Source organism: Aphelocoma coerulescens, chromosome 1 (assembly GCF_041296385.1).
Source record: "Aphelocoma coerulescens isolate FSJ_1873_10779 chromosome 1, UR_Acoe_1.0, whole genome shotgun sequence".
NCBI lineage: Eukaryota > Metazoa > Chordata > Aves > Passeriformes > Corvidae > Aphelocoma > Aphelocoma coerulescens.
The window spans coordinates 13,888,538-13,905,385 of record NC_091013.1 but is presented as its reverse complement, the minus strand read 5'-3'; the positions used below and the strand labels follow the sequence as shown (position 1 = coordinate 13,905,385).

The following is a 16,848-nucleotide window of genomic DNA, read 5'->3' as shown; positions in this document are numbered from 1 at the left end:
ATTTCATGAGGTCAGGGAGCTGAAGGAGTCGGCAGCTTAGATCAGTAACTCCAATAAACTGTACTCAGTCCTAACAGCATCCTGAAAAATCTCTCACAGGTCTCTTCCCTTGAGTCAGTGGGTCTTCACAAAGAAAGAGAAGCCTGAGCACTTCTAGTAGCTTTATTTCAGGGTTTAGCCCAGGCATGACTGCATAGCAGCTTATTGTTTGTTGAACAGCACAGCAGGAATTTCTTTCCAACAGAAAGCAGGTAGCTGGAATCCAGGAGACAACCAGAGATATTCTAAATACATAGGAAGAGGGTAAATAGAAAGACCAGAAATTTTGTCTGAAACTAGGGTTAAAAGGAACAGATATGCTGTCCTCTGTGCATGTCCACTGCTGAAACCACAGCAGCCCAATTTCCAACAATGCTTTCATAACACTAGCACAATACTTAACTATTGATAGAAGCAACTGCTATCTGGATGGATGGGAAAGTAGCACAACATGGATGATTTCATTGATCTTGAGAAAAGCTGTGAAAATTAATTTCATCAGGGTCAAGGAAGAGCATCTTTTCAAGCCTCTCCTTATTTCTCCACTTCCTAAAAGCAGGTTCCTTGGTCTCACTTCTTTCATGAGTCTTCTTTCCATCTCAGACCAAACCAAACCAAACCAAATCACACTTGGCTCTCACTGGCTCATGCCACCAGAGGCGAGCAGAGGAATTGAGGCAGTTTTTGTGTCCCTTAGGGGATGAGCTCTGAGTCTGCCTGTAGGCAGTAAAGAGAAGGATGCTTCATTCAGTTTTCCACCTTTGGGAGAATTTTAAAAACTGCTGAGATCACAATTTGCCATCATTTGACATTGCTCCTCCTGTCTTCAATGCATCCTGGTTCAGGTCTCCAGTGAACTGAAGATTCTGTGCCATTTCTCTCCAAACCCCAACATCTCTCCCCCAAGGCAGGTAGTACTTCCCAGAGCTGTTTCCTTGTCTTTCTCAAGGAATCCCAGCACATTAGCTCCACCTCTCTGCAAGGCTCCTCAAGAAAGTTCTTTTGTATAAAACATTGGCCCCGATAACTGCAAATGAAAGACAAATTTAGCAGATAAATGAGCTGGATATTATTTTATTGTAATTTAAACAATCATTTTTGAAGTGTGTAAGATTATATAGAACCTGTAATCAGAGCCAAGAGATGTCACTGAATAATACATGACATGATATAAATTAAGGAAAGAATGATTATATGTAATAAAAAGAATAAGAAATTTCTTCTTGCAGGAAGGATAGGAACCACATTATTGCTGAGCAGAGAGTGATAAAAATCATCTCCTTATGAATAAAGCAATGGGAAAAAGAAATGCCAGAGAGAATGGAAACGACCAAGGAAGGCTTGGCCAGGACTTAGTAAGCAAAGCCAGGGGCTTATAACTCTTCCCAACAGAGCAGTGCAGTGATGCTCACAAATAATTTATTCCACAACCAATGAATAAACTATTGATGAGTATTTTTTGTTTTTCAAAGGGTTTTACTTCCTACAACTTCTTGGCTGATAAAAAAACCTGGCATAATGATGAGCTGAGTCGTGTATAGAAAGGGAATTGTGAGCCAGCAGGAGAGCAGCTTCCCCTGTGCTGGAATTACCTTGCGTGAGGGGTCCTGGCACAGAGCACAAAAGCCTCACCAGGCCTGGTGTTGTGCTCATGGACACCACTGTTCCACCCACAGATTTACCTCATTCTGAGTCAGCTGATGGGTTAAAAGTGCATTCATTCCATGGCAATTCAGGCCTCCACTATCTCCTATATTGAACAGCTATATAATAAAAGAAATTGCCTGTGTCCAACCACCCACTGTAGGCTAATCACTCAAGACAGGATCATCAGCCACCAGGGTGTGATGATACCTCTAAGAATGTGGCAGCCTGGCAGCATCAACACTCAGAAGCTTCTAGCTTGTAAGGACAGTATTTATTACTTGCCTGTCCCTCAAAAGCTTGTATCCCCAAAGAAAGTATGAGACCCCATAACTTGTACCCTTAAACCAGAATTAGTGATGGTTGAATAGAAGTTCATACAGAGTTGAATGACTTTCCACCCAGCTTAGAGGAAAAAGATGAGAAACTGCTGAGGACAGAGCAGCAACATAACTGTGCCTCCTGTCCTGTGGTCTGAACCTCCACTGCCTTGCAGAATGTAAAACAAGGTGGTGCCCATACTCCAGCCAAAAATTCTGCCACAAAGGTGAATGGCAGGGTACAAAGGGGTGCTTTCTGCAAAATGTAGTGACCACCCATAGCGTGAAGTGGCAGAGAATCAGACCTTCATCTGCTGGGCTTGAGAACTTTCACTGGAAATCAGACAAAAGTAAGCTCCTGTTAAAGACAAACCATGATGTTTCCAGGATAGGTCTATAGATAAAGATGTGCTTTCAGCTTGAGAATGAGCAAAGTGCAAAAATCACTTTTGCATTCAGTCTAATTATCTTCTTAAATCTACACACTGTAATGACCCTCCTATCCCATAATATGCCAGCCCTTCACAAGTATTCCAGCATAGGTACAACACCCTTTCAATTGCTTTCTTTCTTTGCAGCCAGCAGGAGAAAATAACCTTATTAGGTTGCAGCTTGGGCTGGGAGTAGGAGGCAAAAGGGCTGCAGTGCTCACTGAAGAAAAGCTGGTCAGCAGCCTGAGCTGGCATCGAGCAGGGCTCCCAGCTCTGCTGCCTGGGTGGAGCTGAAAGTTCCCCAGATCCCAAAATACGGCATTTTGCAATAAGCAAAGGGTTTTTTGGTTGGGGTTTTTTCAGTGCTGTGACTTCTGAAGAGGGAGAAATGCCCCGTTAATCAGGAAAGAAATTATGTTACCACAGCAATTTAGCATGCAGGATTGATTTCTAAATGAAAAAGATATTCAGTCTAAACATCATGTCTAGTCATTTTATGTACAATACATATCTCTCCATACTTTCTTCATTATAAAATACTAGTTCTTTCAACTTCTACAGCTGCTGTCCCTGATGGCTGCATATCCATTTTTCCTCCATTATCTGTTTACAGTGTAACATGTCCAGCAGACTGTCTCATAATGATGAGGTACTTTTCCAATTAATAAAAAAAAAATTTGGCATTAACACCTGCACCTTGCTTCACATATTCATCATGTCTCTAGATTCTGCTGTGGTCTCCCTTGGCACCTATGAGTTTGGGGTTAGTTTTCCAGCTGCTCTCACCTTCTTGGGGCAGCCATTGTAAAACACTCCCAGTTTGCACTGGTGTGAAAAGGGTAACGGATAGTTTTCAGTGGATGAAACTTCAGACAGAGTTTATAGTTTATTATTTTGGACAGAATTTATAGTTTATTGTTTGTTACAGAGTAGTCTAGACAAAATTTTTTCTGACCAAAAATAATCATCTTCATTAGAAAATTTTATTCTATTTAGAAAATTCAATTCTATGAAGGTGATGTTGTATACCCAAGAAAGAATTTCTAGCAAAAAAAAAAAAAAAAAAAGCTTTTTTGCCTACTTCAAGTGAGGACTTGCAATCTTAAACCTTACAGTCACAGAAATGCATGAGCTCAGACAAGTACCTTGTAAATTCTACTTCTTCTGAGGTGACTGAAACCTTCATTTAAAAGAGATGAAGAAAGCTTGGAAATTGTCTTTTCTGACTAGCAGTATTTACAGATCTTTTTTTAAACTCTATCTGTTTTTTCATGGTTGGCTTGCAAGTTAGAAACATTGAGAATGCCTTGGTGAGTAATAAATATTAATGCAAATATAAATTTATTTAAGTTGTTTTGAAAGACTCAATGTCATATCATGCCTAAAGAGACTCATTAACCACTACTTGAAATTTTTAATCTTTTTAAATACCCATGATCTTGATAACCCTCTCCTGATTTTCTCCATCTCTACTTGATAAACATTTTGGATAAAATTATGTTAATAAAGCGCAGTATATCAAAGAGAGAAAAAAACAAGTTTAACAGGTGAATTATCCTTCTAAATTTTCTTTTGCACTTACCAGTTCTCTTTCTTTTCTCTTACCTCAAAATAATTTATAAGAGCATATTGAGTGATAGATAAATTACACCTAATAACACCTCAGGAGGTAGTACAGTTAGATAAACAGAAACATAGAAAATTTAATTGTCAAAGGTCAAATAAAAAGTGATTTGTAAAACCAGGGCAAGCACCTAAGGAGTCCTAACTATGGTTCCTGCAATTTGCTCTCTGAAATATGTCAAGCCTGATTTGCAACTTTCTTCATCCTTGTGTAATTATTTAGTGCAGTACAAGACAAGTGTAAAACAGGAGTAAAATTGGTGCCAAATCAAAATAGCACAGGTATGAAAGCATGAACAGGGGAGAAGACAATGCAGAATCCCTAAATTCTTGCCCATCATGACCAGCTTGTCTCTGGTTCATTAACTCTCTTGTTTACCTACCAACATAAGTGGTAAATTTTGTAGTGCTCTGTTGACAAAAGGGTTGGCTAGTTATCATTTTGCTGATGGATGACTCTGCAGCAAATTAAATCATTATAGGTGTACTCTAGGTGCATAGCACTTTTTCCTTCTGGCTTTTCAGCAATGACATGTAGGTAGAATTAGAATTCAGATTTTTTTTTTTTTTTTTTTTAATGTGTTGTATATTGGGGGCTAAAATCTGGGTCTTAAATTTAACAGAATTCTCTTAAACATAGGTTTATATCACATACATAGATATTTGAACATCTTGTTGCATAGGCGTCACTTGAGACTTGTATCATGACAGACAATATTAAATGCAACTTAGTTTGAACAAATTATAGAAAGAGTAAAGTAACATTAAAATACTTCTCACTGAAGTACAAAGTTACTTATTTAGCAAACTGCTTCTCATAACATTATCCCTTCTTGTTACCAGCCAACCCTTCAGAACACACTCATTCTCAGTAGCAACTAGCAATTTATATTAAAGCATTTGAGAGATTAAGAGACAGTCATTAGACCCACTGTATTTTGGATTCATCCTACCTAGAAATGAACTAGAAGTTTTATATTGGAAAGATATTTTAGTGGCTAATGCAGATCCTACATAATAAAGCACTTGTGGGGATGAGGATATCTGATGATACTTTTTGTCTTCACTAACCACAAAAACTTTTAACTCTACTCCAGTTCAGATGTAAATATTTTACTTTGACACAAAATGCTTATGTTTTGAACCAGTTTGGTTGGGTTTCACTGTAATGGTACGTTCCCCTGCTGTGAGCCTTTGGTCCATGCCCACCTTTGGTTGGGACATTTTTCCTGAGCAGTCTCACCTGTTACAAAACAGCCTTTTCCCACTACTTGCAAGACCTACATTTGGCTCCAGCTGGGCTAAAGAATGACAGTAACATTTTCAACAGCCTAAAAACTTAGAAAAAATGTAATCCAGAAACTGTATTTATGCCCATTTCATTGTTTTCCTATGAGAATTAATTTTTTATAATGTTGATAATTTGTCTTTTTTCCTTGACAGGATAAAAGCCAATGTTAGGAAAAAAAACTTAAATTTTCATCAAGATCTAACCTGATGTCTCCCAAACATGAAATCAAAAAAAAAAGACAAATTATTCCTTAAAGAAAAAAAAAAAGGAACTAACATGCAAAACAAAGCAGGCATTTTCTAAAATCATGAAACCAGAAAAGACACTGCAAGTCACTTTTAAATTAACAGCAATGCTAGTTCATTCTGCTGAATATGATATTAAAAAATCTGTTTTAAAACATAAATGGTAAGATACCAGGCTAAGTGTTTTTTACAATGATTCTTTGACTAAAGTGCTTTTCGTGGTACTGTCCATCCAAAGACCTCACAGCAATTTTCCAGCACTGATGCGCTAACTCCCCTGACATTGACAAATACACTGCTGTTCTCTTTAGCAGTTATGGGAGATGAGTCACAGAATATAAAGTCTCTCACAGGAGGCTTTACAAGCAGCCAAAGTTTTCTAGGTGTGTTCTGCAACTCAACAAGCAGGCAATTTCCTGCACCCTGTGGGTGCCAGGTTCAAAATCCTCAGCTGTGCCTTCAGCAATGTGGGTCCCGCACGCCTCTCCTTGCCCCTCTGTGACATGGACCTTTTCTGCAGCCCCCATCACCACTGCCTTGTCAACACCTCCAACCTAAATATCCTTAATTTTTCCTCTATAAAGTATGCCTGAATACAATTCTAGAAAGGTCTAGATGGAGGATTTTATGCACTCTACTTGAAAGCCATCCAGAGCTGCAGACCTACCCTTGGACACCTGACTGTTGTGTCCCTACACCTGGTGCCTCTTCCCAAGCTCTTGTGTTTTGCTTCACATGCTCCTTAATATTCATTTCACTCCCAAAGCATTTCCCTCACCTCACTCCAATTCCCACCCAAGTTGTCTGGAGAGGGGGTGGGTGGGTAAAGACAGGAGGAAGAAGAAAGTTGCAATTAAATGGACCCCAAGATACATTCATGCTACAGTGAGAAATGATGTTATCCTTGCTTTCCCCACCTTCCTTCCTTCCTCTCCTCCCTCACATCTACTTGCCTGCTTATGATCTTTTTTTCTCCCACAAAGATTTGATAATCCTTTCTCAGAACAAGAAGAGGGACCATATCTGGCAGGAGGGAGTGGTGCAGGGGCTCACAGTCCTCTCCCCAGCCCCAGGACAGGGCTGCTCCCCCTGTGCCCTGCCCAGGCTCCACCCCAGGCAGGGTTGCACCTTTACTCCTGTTCATCAGATGTCTTGTGTGTTTGGGAGCACAAGGAAAAAATACAAGCTAAAGAGGAAGCAAGTCCCTCAGCTTGGCTCAAGTGCAGTTTTCAATGTTTAACCTTTTAAAATGGCATTAGGATTGCACCACAATTAGTTTTTAATATATCACTGCCTGAATCAATGTATCTTTGTTCCAAGTATTATATTTGCTGTAGAAAGCATCTTATGATGACCTGCCACTGCAGAATTACACATCTGAAATACGTTCCAGGATTAATTAATTTATTAGTTATCATAAAATATCAACATCAACTATTTTCATCATGCCGTTAACTGCGTGTGTACACAAACTAGGGAGTACACACACCTTGTCTGAGGTAACACTGGTTTGCATAAATCACAATTAGGCAATGATCACAGTGAATAATAACCAGAATTAACAGTACAGCACATTCATCTTAGGGAAGATGAGAGTGACCAGGGTGAGAAAAAGACTCCAAGATCAAAGATCGTGCTTGTGCTGGCAGCAGAGGCTGGCAGATGAGAAATACAATGAACCCAAAAGGCACAAGTGACTAAATTTACCACTGGTTCTTATAAGCAATGTATGATCAGAAAAACTCCATTGGAGATGTGTTTGAAGCATGTGAGGAAATGGGGAGAGGAAAAGCCTCACAGTAGGTGAATCTTCCTGGGCCATGCCTTGTTTTCCACAAAGGCAACTAGAAGTGTTGGAATTGAGCTGTGGAACAGCCCTTCATACCAGAAAAACATACAGCAAAACAATGTTTCTTCCCCCCATGCTGAAACTACAAACCAGAGTTCCTCCTCAAGGCCTCCTAGCAGGGCAGTGGGAGCTCCTTTTCTCCTGCTCAGTTTAGCAAAACCATGCAGGAAAGGGAGGTGATAATCCCCTGGCGACATTTCACTTAACACTTCTCTGGGAGGCAATAATTCCTGTGTGCCACAGGAACCAGAGTAATGGAAGCAGGATCTGTCTCAGAGAAGTGTGTTAATGTACTTGCAGCACATAAAGGACATTATTATGAGCTTAATCCAAGTTTTGATGAAAGCACTGTAAAGTTCTTATAAGGCCTTTGTGACATTAGGCACTTTCACTTCAGAGGTGGTGCTGTTCAGCAACCCTAAACACTGAGAAGCTCCAAACAAAAGGAAACCCAGGCCTGACCCAGGCACCAGATATACAGATGGATTCCACACACTGAGGGTAAGTGAGCCACATCCTCTATCCCTTACCTGCAAGGTGAGGACAACAGTTCTGGCTTTAGTAAATAAGCAAATTCATAAGCATGTAGACACAAACCCAAAAGTAATAAAGGGTCACACTGGAACTTTTCTAAATTAGGGCTATATGATGAATTTCAGTTCCTAATTCACAAGAGAAGGCTGGGAGCATAAAAACTGGGGAACTGACCCCTATCCCTTCTTTTTTTGGACAATTTATTTCCTCCCTAGACATCTCTTGGCTCATCCACCTTGTAGGCACAGGTTTTCTTCATCTTCTTTGTACACCTAACATCAAGTTTTCTTCCAAGCTGGTTTCTCTTCACTGTCAGTAACAGTAGTGCTTATTGCAGCCCGCATGCTAACATATCCTTACACATTTTTAAGGGCTGTTGTGGACATATTTTAAAAATAAGACATATTTTATGAAGAGATGGAGAAAATAAGAGAGAGAGCAGGAAAATGGGGCTAACCAGAGCTGAAAGTGCTAGGATATCAATACGAAAATGTATCTGTAAATTATGGCCTTTGCTATTTTTAGCTATCATTTCAGAAACAGCAATAATGATGGATACCACCTTTGTACCTCAACTCCTCAATGGCAACTTGTCCTTAAGACTTTGCTACTGCTGCATGAATAGGAGATTCTCCCCAAGCAGACAAGGAAAGCAGAGCAGCTCTGCATGGGACTGTGCCCAGTGATTTAGCTGCAGAGCTGCCACTCATTTTGCCATGTTGCTGTAGAGAAGCTAATTAGCCCCACTGAGAGTCAAGCTTTATTAGCCTCAGTGCATGTTTGTTAACCTTGTCTCACCATCAGGGACAACAGTTGGCCAGCACAGGACAAGGGTCTTTGCACCAGACGCCTGCACACAGACATGCCACATGTTCTGGGTCTGTCCCTGGTGCAGTGTGCTGCCCCAGTATCCCCAGTGCTGTGGCCAGGTGGGGAAAGTGGGGGCATGATTCACCCTGCTCCCCATTTTTTTCCCACTGCTTCTCCCACATGCAAGCATAGGAGAGGGCTTGCACCAGTTCAGCAGAAACAACATTCTGCCCCACAGCTGCTGCTCACCCTAGGAGTAACCATATACACCTCTATTACAACAGCAACTTCAACTTTGGAACTAAGCTGATACTTTCAGTAAACACTGTCACCACATATTTGGCACCTACATTCCTGTTGCTCCAACTGCACTTTAGACCCAAAGTGCCTGCCTACTACAAGCAGGACTGAGGATATCCGGTGATGGACCATGCCTTGAGGCACCTGGGCCTGAACCTGCCTCTCAACACAGGATGCAGGAGACTACATGCCCATGGCAAGGCACCAAAGGTGCTCAAGCTTGTGGAAGTGCTCAGGGGCTGCAACTGCCATGTTCTGGAGCAAATATGGAATGTGTATGTGCATGGAGAGTAGGTCAGATGATGGCTTTAGGCTCTCACCCTACAAAGGGAGGAAAGAAAATAATATCCTTAATCTGAAGAGAAGAAAATAAGGGAAACCATTTGGTCAGGACCACACAGAATCACCAGGCCAGAGATAGGAATCCTTTTGGTTACTACTGAGAGTATGAATTAAGGTTGCGCATCATCTTTAACAGAAATGTCTCAGATGACCCAGGGCATTGGGATTTGGCCTTTTGGCTGCACCCCATGAGCTCATTTCACTTGTGGAGCATTTCTGGAGTCCGTTGCCCTTCTGTAATGAAACAGCTACACAGATCAGGACCTGGGCACAAAATGCTCTCCATGGCACCCTAAGCCTCCAGGTCTGCCCATGGCCTGCCTGCTCCAGCCATCCCTGGGCTCGAATGAGCACATCTTTGCAGTGATCCTGAGAGGCACACACTGTCTCTATGGCAATGAGAGACAGGAAGAGCCTAGGAAAGATGCTGCAGAAAGGACTGTCTGGCACCAGGAGGAGACAGCAGAATGTGCAGAAGACCAGAGGAAAACATTCCCTGCAGGCTTAGGAAAGTGATGTGGCCATTGGATGACAATAAGGGACCCACAGGAAGATACAAATAGGTGTCAGTTTGCTTCAAGTCAGGTTTTCCTTACCATCAATATTTTCATTACCTTTTATTTATAAAGGATTAAATTTTAACTACACAGTACTGCAAAAAGTGCTTACTGCACACCACCCAGCTCGAACTTCATCAGGCTCCTGAAAACTGTGAAATGTAACCTTTTCAGCTTTCTAGTGCAGAACTGCACTGCCTGTTATGTACTTTGTTGCAGCACAGGAAGGGGTATTATGAAATAACAAGTACTGCATAAGAGTACTTTCAGGTGCTCTCTGTATTTGTGTCAGGCTTTTCCCTCTTTGGAAGAACTGCAGTTAAAAGGCATTACATTAGCATAAAAACCATATTTAACTAAAAACACACCTACTATTATAACTGATGATTCAGAACAGAAAAGGAAAGACTTCTAGTTCCACTTTTCCTATTTATTGTTTGTTTCCTTTTCAACACTTCATTCAGACAAGTGCAATGAAATGGCCTTGCCAGGTTCAGCCTCTGTTTATAGCTACCTTTCAGTTCTCAGGTACTAGTGCCTTCTTGCCTCATATACAGGAACAAGAGAAGTATGCTTTAAAATGCACATGTTTTAATTTTGTCAGGATTTGACATGTCACTAGAGAAAGTACAACAAAAGTCTACAAGTTTCTGCTTCTGCTATAAACTACTGATCATGATCAAGACAATATGACAGGGATTATTAGTCACATTAATTGTTACAATTTATATTCACAAATTGGTTTTAATCCTCCATGTACCTATTTGCTTTCAAAATCCAATCAAAACAGAAAGGTCAATTTTCTACTTAAATCCCTAAAAAGAAGTTACCTACAAAAGCTGCTGCACTTCATCTCTCTGAATTCAGGGGACAGATTATGGAATGGGGCAAATTTTTACTTGTGCCAAGTAAATTAAGAAGCAGTACAGCATATATTTGCAGGCTTATTCACCTGTGCTGTATCCCTACCGCATGCTCTTTCACAGCCCCCTATTCTCTATGAGTGGGTAGGAGTGAGGGAGAAAGTGGGAAGGATGAAATATTGGGACAAGGATATAATCCTGAAGTCACTGAAGAAATCAATATATCGGTAATATATTCAAGTTTCATATGTGTGTGTAAACAAAAGATCAGGACTTACATATAATTCTGCATGTGGTATATGGGACCTCTTCCGAAACAACTCTCTGAGACATACATTGCTGCCCTACTGCTGTGCTTTTCAAAACCCATATCTTTTCTAGAAGAGAAAATGTCTGCACCTAGCAGATTCTAACTTTGTGTGGGTGTGTAACCGACTTGGTTACCAAAGAAACTAGTTCATGTTCTACACCACTGAAAACTAATATTACTATTAGAATAAATAATTGGAAGGAGAGGAAAGGAGGGGGGGGGGGGGGGGAAGAGAGAGAGAGAGAGAGAGAGAGAATTACTGCACTGCAGATTTGTAACAACCAATTAATGGCCAGGGAGAGAAATGCCATAGCCTCTGTCACAAAATTTTCAGTCTCCCTACACCGACCAAACAAGCCTTTGCTTTCAATGCAAGTGTTTCAAACCCAAGCCTACACTGCTGTGTTCACGCACCACTGCACTGCCTACACGACGCGTTTTCTGCATAAGTGAAGGAAAGTTGCAGACATCTTGTCCTGTTGCCAAGACACTCTGACACTTGCTCAGAGACACTCTGCTGCTGCCGCTGCTGCTCAGGAATCCTCTGACTCCCTGCACTCCTGTGCCGCACCTGGGCACTCCCCGGCTGCTCACACCTTCTGCCTTGCTTTTCCATAGCATTGGATTTGCCTTTCTTCTCTGCAGCAGCATCCACCTGTATATGTAGAAGGTGAACAAAACCCCAAAGAGCAGAACCGGATCATTTCTTTGGGGCAGAAATACTGTATTACTTCACGCTCGCTATGCTGGCAGGGTAACACCCATACGCTTAACGCAGCCTCGCGCCAGCACCACCAGCTGCTTTTTCAGGGATTTTTGGCTGGTTTTCCCAAAGTGCCACACCAGTGCTCTAGGTCGCTGCCCGTGTCCGGCGGCCGCTCCTGCGCGGTGCCGCGTCCCGGCGGGGCGAGGCGGGCGCGCCCGGCAGCGCTGCCCGACACCGCCGCCCCGCGGCCCCGCCGCCTCCGCGGGCCGCCCGGAGCGCCGGGAGCTGCCCGGAGCCGCCGGGAGCTGCCCGCGCCTCCCTTCCCGCAGCCCCGTCCCGCCTTCCCCTCTCCTCCCGCGGGCGAAGGCGCGGGGTGCGGGGAAGGCGGCGGAAGAGGCGGTGGGAACTCACAGCGGGTCTGAGGGGAGGGGAAAAGGGAAACTGAGGACAGAGTAAAGGAGAGCAAGGAAGAGCGGAAAACGCGGGATCTGATGTGGACGTAGGACACAACTGCGCCTTGTGCAGCAGCCCGGCAGAGGCGCGGATGTGGCCCCGCCGCACGGTCAGGATTTGGCCGAGCGCGGCCCCAGAGAGCCAGCGAGCCCTTTGGGAGGCTCTTTCCAAGAACTGCAGGCAAGGGGACCCCCACAACATCGCAGTCAGTGTGAATGGAAGGCGCTGTTTTCCTTGCAAGAACTAATCGACTCTTTTTTTTCCCCAGGTAATCCTCTGTTTACAGTCTGTGGCTGATGCATCAGCGGGCTGGTGGCATCCCCAAAGAACGCTGAAAGCAGCAGAGACTCAGCAACGGGAAATGGGAAAAAATTATAAAGCTTTACCAAGAGACGCTGGAGCTTAGCAGTCACTCTCGACTCTGAACTCCACCTTACCGAAGGTGTCCCTTTTTCATTACCTTTTTTCTCACATCTGTGAGTTTGATCGTGCCAAAGCCCGGCCACTCTTCATATTGTACTCCCTTTCCTCTATCAAGCTGCAGCCAGTTTCACCTTTGTCCAGGCCATTCCATGCCACCTGGACCTCTGGCTACAGATCAGTGACCCAGGGATTAGTGTCACTTATCTTGATTTTCTCTTTTGCTCAGAGGATCTCCCAGCCCTGACAAGAAGACAGATAACAAATTTCAGAAGCCAAAGTTGAATTCACCCACCTTACTGCAGCTGTTCTCCACTCAAGCCCTTTCCTCCCATACTTTTACCCAGACAAAACCATGTTTCCCAGCTATCAAATACCAGAGTCCTCAGGCAGTCAGACATAGCAATGAGAGGCAAGGACAAAGTCTGATGTGCAAGAAGGTGTACAGCTATGTAACTCATCAGTCTTTTCTTTAAATGGTCTTTTCTCTCGTTCCAGTCGCAGCTACATTCCAGCACCTACAGCAAATGACGCAGGGTCTGGCCTCCAGGGAACAGACTCATTCCATATGCAACTCTGACTCCTTCCTTAATTGATCCTGGACACCTAAAAAGGGATGGCTTAATCCTAAAAAAATCTAATGTGTCAGCATGTAAGTAAAATGTATGTTCACACTGCGGCCAAATTAATATTTTGGCACCTGAAATTAGGTGTTTCTGAACATTTCAGTGCCTGACTCTGCAACATGAATGCTCTTTAATACATACCTGTGTATAAATTCTGGAAATGGGGCTGGGGGGGAAGTGGGGGAGGGGGGCAGATGTCTCTAAAGCAAATGGCTTCCCATCCCCCACATGAGTTCCTGAATGCATTATTGTCTCAGAGGACCCGCTGACAGATCTGAAGCCTTAATATACAGACTTTGACCTCACAAGCCAAGAAGGAAACTTTTCAAGGGAGAATAAAACACTATCTTTACTGTGATTGTCACTACTCTTCTCTGGCAACAGAAGCGACACAGAAATACAAAGAGGGGTGACATATGGTGATGGAGAAAGACACTTCTCCGTGTTCATTTTCCACTCCTGTAAGTAACGTGTTCCTCAAGACCAGGATTCATCCTCTCGCTGTTATATCCTACCCGCTGGTTCCAGTTCCTCTCTGCACCATTATTCTCCATCAGCTGCCTAAGATTTCTGTATCTTCATCCACCTCTCTTCCTCTCTATTTCAGTCAGGCTAATTCACCTTCCATCATATCAGAGAAGGATGCATTAAAAAAAAACAAAAAACAAACAAACAGGAAAACAATCTCCCTGAACTTAGCAGAATTGCCAGGGACCAGAGCAGCCCCTGGCTTCCAAAAAAAGCAATTACAAAGCCCCAAACTGAGCATGCTAAATACAGTGTGGTTTAAGCAGCCATCTCTTAGGAACCATCTGCTAAGCATGTGCAAATAGTGACTTTGGAGATTATTTTGATTTACCAAATTTTGGAAGAATTTTACAGGAACAGCAAGAGAAGGCTCTAAGTACTATTCTGACATAGGTATTACAGAATAATGACATACTGATTTTAGTTTTAGGAATAGCATTCATCTCCCATGAACCAAAATGTAAGCTTGCAGCAACCTTAAGGGGAAAAAATTACTCTTAATGATTTCCTCAAATGTACAGTAAATTTCATTGAAATACAGAACAATCTTTCCTTGTATGATATTCCCATGCAGTCAAAAAATAAGCATGTGCCTTCAGGTGCAAAGCCAAACTCAATTAGTATTATACACAAACCAGAATATACCCTGAATTCTGATCAGAGGCAGGCTGATGATTCATACTGCCATGGTCTGCACATTCGGATTTGCAAGGAAAGCCAGTGTACAGCTTGATAAGGGGTTTTGATCCAAAAATAGGCACAGATGTGATTTTAAACATTTGCCTGAGAAAATTAGGTTTAGACATTCTGCTTTAATTGTGTGTCATCTAATGCTGATGGGCACTTACCCAGGTAGAACACCAGCTCCTCGATTAAAATGTAAAGCAACATGTAACATTTACAGTAATGTAATTCTGTATTCATGAGCAGAAAGCACTGCTTGGAATGCAGCTTTCATAGAAAGCAAACCCAAAAACCCTATAAAGATCAAATGTACATCATACAGTAGGATAATTCCCTGCTTCTCTTTTTATCTCAGAAACATCAGGAACAATCGGAAAATCAAGCCAGTCCTATGAAAAGCATGTAAGAGAAAAAGGTATCTGATGTTTTCTTATTTTGAATACACATCTGCTTAATTATCTGATGGTTCTGAACTGAAAATGTGTGCCTTGAGAATAACTGACCTCTCTCAAAGGCTGTATGCATTTCACCTGCTCATAAAAGGTACACCTGTGACTTACTGATATGGGTTTCTTCCAGCACTGTACATTCCATGCTTTGTCATGAGAGACTTTTAGTGCTTAAAAATAAAAACAGGCAGACTGTGGTCTTACCCTAAACACAGTACTCAGAGAAACCTTCTACTGTCCTGCATATTCTTTAAATGGCAGTGTGGGGTAAGCAAGTAACGAGACATTTTAGGAGCTATTTAAATATGGTTGTGGTACATTTTCAGTGAACATGTGTTAACATAAGGGGTGTATGAATGGCAAATCCCTTGCTTTATAATAATCTGGCTGTTTTGTTTTGTTTGTTGTTTTGCTTCTTAAAGGTCCCAAGAAGCTCCTCTTTTATTTTCTCCTGATTATAGCCAGTTCCTGGCTTCCTTCACGGGTATTTACAGCAATGCAGGGGAAAGATATGTTTGTGACAGACAGAAAGGACAGTAGCAGCTCAAGGTACAGCAGCACAGAGGTACATCCAAACTGCTGACAAACACATCCCTGGTGCAATTTTCTGGTATTTGTTGAGAAAGCACTGGTGCAGGGCTGTAACAATGGCTATCTGGGATCCATATTTGTGGGAATTTGAAAATGGGCTGGTTAAAGAGTAGGTAAAACTGACTTCCCCTTTATGATTCATTATATTACTTGGGTCACATCAACATTTAAAAGCAGTTGATAAAACATAACAAAGTATAATGTTAAGAATGATCTTACAGTAAAGGTTCTCTGGTCTGAATAAAACTCTGCACTGGTTTATCATACTGTATTTCCTAAATGCTGTTATATTGTTGATTATGGTCATTCCACTCCCTGTAAAAGGCAGGTTTGTTTTTTTTTTTATCATCCTAGTTTTAAAGATGGGGAAACTGAGGCAAGGAAAGAATAAAAGTGAATTCCTTACAGCAACACAGCAGTTGTAGAACCTGATTCCTTCAGTTTTCAGTCCTTGGTCTGTCATCTGTGCTGCAGCCTATAAATGATGCAAAACCCCTGTGATACTGTCTAAAATCTACTCAATCTGATACCAGTCCATAAAGACATACTGAAGGACTGAAGAAACATTATAGGGTTTTTTAAAATGTCCTTTACTGAAGGTCTCTTACTTTATAGCCAACAACACTGTCAATATGACTCAATATGCAATCTAGATGCAGGTGGAAGAATGTGACAGAGCAGTGTGAAGACAATTCTGAGTCAGTGTGCTATCCCAAAGCTGTACATCTGTAATATACATTTAGATAATTGTTTTTACTAACAACTTTAGAGACACAAAGCCTAGCCAAAGGCTGTAAAGGGGATGTAAGTCTGAATACGAAGAAGTAAAGCAGGGGAGAAACAGGTTGATCAGCCCCATCTACACAGCTTGACTACTCTGCCAGGGACTTCATCAAACCCACATTTTCTCTTGAAAGAGAAAGTAGGTGAGCTAGGTAGGAGCTGTTCACTGTTCTCAGTAATAAGTTTTTTTGCATCTGCAAATCACAGGCTATTTTTCTTACACTTCACCAGTATAAGATGAAGTATATATCTGTGTATATATATATATATAAACAGATGTGTAAGTGTGACACCTAACCTATTCTTTGGCCATATCTTTGAGTCACAGAAAATAGTGCTGGCAGAGAGAGTCCTCAAAGATACCTAGTTCCTTCTTCTACACCAAAGTGGGATTAGCAATACTTATGTCACACCTTATACATTTATCCAGCTTGCTTTTAAAATCCGCCA

The 16,848-nt window shown here is 42.0% G+C and overlaps 1 long non-coding RNA gene across 3 annotated transcripts; it reads left to right on the top strand.

The window, feature by feature from the left end:
* The first annotated feature begins 12,129 nt into the window (after nt 1–12,129).
* On the top strand, nt 12,130–16,026 carry LOC138101182 (uncharacterized). 3 transcript variants are annotated; one of them, XR_011147073.1, is made up of 6 exons: nt 12,130–12,497; nt 12,586–12,759; nt 13,236–13,389; nt 13,748–13,824; nt 14,931–14,990; nt 15,447–16,026. It is a non-coding gene; the product is annotated as an uncharacterized lncRNA (long non-coding RNA). The 3 variants fall into 3 exon arrangements; XR_011147026.1 differs by having other exon boundaries at nt 13,621–13,824; XR_011147062.1 differs by lacking the exon at nt 12,586–12,759 and having other exon boundaries at nt 13,621–13,824.
* The last annotated feature ends 822 nt before the right edge of the window (nt 16,027–16,848 follow it).